Genomic DNA, 3,704 nt, shown 5'->3' on the forward strand with positions numbered 1-3,704 from the left:
CCCTCTGTGAGCAGTGTCACAGTGTCCCCATGCAGGTGTGACCCTCTGTGAGCAGTGTCACACTGTCCCCATGCAGGGTGACAACCCTGTGAGCAGTGTCACACTGTCCCCACGCAGGGTGACCCTCTGTGAGCAGTGTCACAGTGTCCCCATGCAGGGTGACAACCCTGTGAGCAGTGTCACACTGTCCCCACGCAGGGTGACACCCCTGTGAGCAGTGTCACAGTGTCCCCATGCAGGGTGACCCTCTGTGAGCAGTGTCACAGTGTCCCCATGCAGGGTGACACCCCTGTGAGCAGTGTCACAGTGTCCCCACGCAGGGTGACACCCCTGTGAGCAGTGTCACAGTGTCCCCATGCAGGGTGACACCCCTGTGAGCAGTGTCACAGTGTCCCCACGCAGGGTGACCCTCTGTGAGCAGTGTCACACTGTCCCCATGCAGGGTGACAACCCTGTGAGCAGTGTCACACTGTCCCCACGCAGGGTGACCCTCTGTGAGCAGTGTCACAGTGTCCCCACGCAGGGTGACACCCCTGTGAGCAGTGTCACAGTGTCCCCATGCAGGGTGACACCCCTGTGAGCAGTGTCACAGTGTCCCCATGCAGGGTGACCCTCTGTGAGCAGTGTCACAGTGTCCCCATGCAGGGTGACCCTCTGTGAGCAGTGTCACAGTGTCCCCATGCAGGGTGACCCCCTGTGAGCAGTGTCACACTGTCCCCAGGCAGGGTGACACCCCTGTGAGCAGTGTCACAGTGTCCCCATGCAGGGTGGCCCTCTGTGATCAGTGTCACAGTGTCCCCATGCAGGGGTGACCCCCTGTGAGCAGTGTCACACTGTCCCCAGGCAGGGTGACCCCCTGTGAGCAGTGTCACACTGTCCCCAGGCAGGGTGACCCCCTGTGAGCAGTGTCACAGTGTCTGTGAGCTTTGTTTTGGTGTCCCCAGGCAGGGTGACCCCCTGTGAGCCTGGTTTTAATGTCCCCACGCAGGGTGACCCCCTGTGAGCAGTGTCACAGTGTCCCCAGGCAGGGTGACACCCTTGTGAGCAGTGTCACAGCGTCCATGAGCTTTGTTTTGGTGTCCCCAGGCAAAAGTGACACCCCTGTGAACAGTGTCACAGTGTCCCCACCCCCATGTGACACCCGTGTCCCATCCCAGCGGGGCGGGCTGTGGGAATTCTCCCCCTTTAGGATAAAATTCCTAAATTTTCCTCCCTTTAGGATCCCCCCCATCCCCAGGATTCCCAGGACTCCCCCGGCCACCACAGCCCTCCCAGGGTGTCCCCAGAGGTGTCGGGGTGTCCCCAGAGGGGTCGGGGTGTCCCCAGAGGGGTCAGAGTGTTCCCAGAGGGGTCGGGGTGTCCCCAGGGAGGTCATGGTGTCCCCAGAGGGGTCAAGGTGTCACTGTCACCCACTCCAGACCCCAAAACCTTCGGGGAGGGTCCCATGGGGGTGACAGAGCCCCATGTGGGTCCCTCCTTGTCCCCAAGAGCGGGGGCAGGGCGGGGCAGGACCCCCTCATTCCCCCAGGGAATTGCGGAAGGGGGAAACTGAGGCACCGAGAAGATCTGGGGGGTGTTTGGGGTTTGGGGGGGACACAACCGAGGCATCGCCCCATTCCCCAAGCCGGGATCCGGAGAGGAATTCCTGGATCCCTGAGGGGACCGTGGGGATGAGGAGGGAGAGGAAGGAGATCCCGGGAATCGAGAGTGGGGATCCCAAAGGAGAAAATTCCAGGAGAGGGATCCCAGGAGCGGGGATGGCAGAGGAGGAAATCCCAGGTGCAGGATCCCAGGAGTGGGATATCCCAGGAGCGGGGATCCCAAAGGATCCCAAAGGAGATTACAAGTTTTGGATCCCAGGAGCGGGGATGGCAGAGGAGGAAATCCCAGGTTTAGGATCTCAGGAGCAGGATCCCAGGAGAGGGATATCCCAGGAGCGGGGATCCCAATGGAGAAAATTCCAGGAACGGAGATCTCAAAGGAGAAGATTCCAGGTTTTGAATCCCAGGTTTTGGATCCCAGGAACGGGGGTGGCAGAGGAGGAAATCCCAAGAGCAAGATCCCAGGATCGGGATCCCGGGAACAGGGATGGCAGAGCAGGAGATCCTGAATTTAGGATCCCAGGTTCAGGATCCCAGGTTTAGAACCCCAGGTTTAGGACTCCAGGTTTAGCACCCCAGGTTTAGGATCCCAGGTTTAAGATCCCAGGATCAGGATCCCAGGTTTAGGACCCCAGGATAGGGATTCCAAGAAGAAGGATGACAGAGGAGGAAATCCCAGGTTTAGGACCCCAGGTTTAGGATCCCAGTTTTAGGATCCCAAGTTTAGGATCCCAGGTTTAGAACCTCAGGTTTAGGATCCCAGTTTTAGGATCCAAGGCTTAGGACTCCAGGCTTAGAATCCCAGGTTTAGGATCCCAGGTTTAGAACCCCAGGTTTGGGATCCCAGGTTTAGGATCCCCAGGTTTAGAATCCCAGGATCAGGATCCCAGAAAGAGGAATCCCAGCGGAGGAACTCCCAGGATCAGGATCCCAGAATCGGGATCCCAGGTTTAGGATCCCAGTTTTAGGACCCCAGGTTTAGGCTCCCAGCACCGGGACCCCCCGAGCGGTGACACCCGAGGACCCGATCCCTGTTTGGGCTCCGGGGAAGGCGGAGGGGCCGGGGCTGCCCCGCGCCCCTTTGGGGTGTCCCCAGCCCGGGGTGACAGCGCTGGCCGTGTCCCCGCGGTGCCACCAGGCTCGGTGACAGCCTCGGTGACAGGGCAGGGCTGTCCAGGGCTGCTGCACCACCGGCCCCTCCTGAATTCGTTTTATTCTCTTTAATTTCGTTTAATTCCTTATTATTATTTATTTTTTAATCAGAGCAGAGGAGCGCGGCCACCCTCGGGAGAGCCTGGCGGGGCTGGGGACAGCCAGACCCAGAGCTGGCGTGTCCCCAAGGGGTGTCGGGGTGTCCCCAAGGGGTGTCGGGGTGTCCCCAAGGGGTGTCGGGGTGTCCCCAAGCCGCCCTCAGCGGGGACAGCCCGGGATGTCCCGGGAGCGGCCGCTCCGGTAACGAAACCGGCTCCGGGCGGGGCTGGGCACACACGGGACTGTCCCCTGGGCTGGCCCAGGGTGACAAAAGACACCTTGATGTCCCTAAAAGCCACCCCCAAACCCGTTTGGCAGGTCACAAAAGTGGCCGCGTGTCCCTTCACTGTCCCCTCACCTTTACCCGTGTCCCTTCACTGTCCCCTCGTGTCCCCGCGTGTTGTCCCCTCACCTTTACCCGTGTCCCTTCACTGTCCCCTCCATGTCCCCTCACAGTGTCCCCGTTGTCCCCTCACAGTCCCTGGGGGGTTTTGCCCGGTTCCCCGTGTCCCCACGCGGTGTCCCCCCATGTCCCCAAACAGTTCCCGGTGTCCCCAAAGAGCTCCCGGTGTCCCCAAAGAGCTCCGGGTGTCCCCAAAGAGCTCCAGGTGTCCCCAAACGTTCCCCGTGTCCCCAAAGAGCTCCAGGTGTCCCCAGAGAGCTCCAGGTGTCCCCAAAGAGCTCCCCGTGTCCCCAAAGAGCTCCAGGTGTCCCTCCGTATTTTTCACCTCCCCCTCATATCCCTGAACTTCTCCCCGGTGTCCCTTCATGGTCCCCCCCGTGTCCCCACAAAATTGCCCGGTGTCCCCTCAAAGTCCCAGGTGTGTCCCCACAGTCCCGTGTCCCCTCAGT

Source organism: Zosterops lateralis, assembly GCF_965231275.1.
Source record: "Zosterops lateralis genome assembly, chromosome: 5".
Taxonomy (NCBI): Eukaryota; Metazoa; Chordata; class Aves; order Passeriformes; family Zosteropidae; genus Zosterops; species Zosterops lateralis.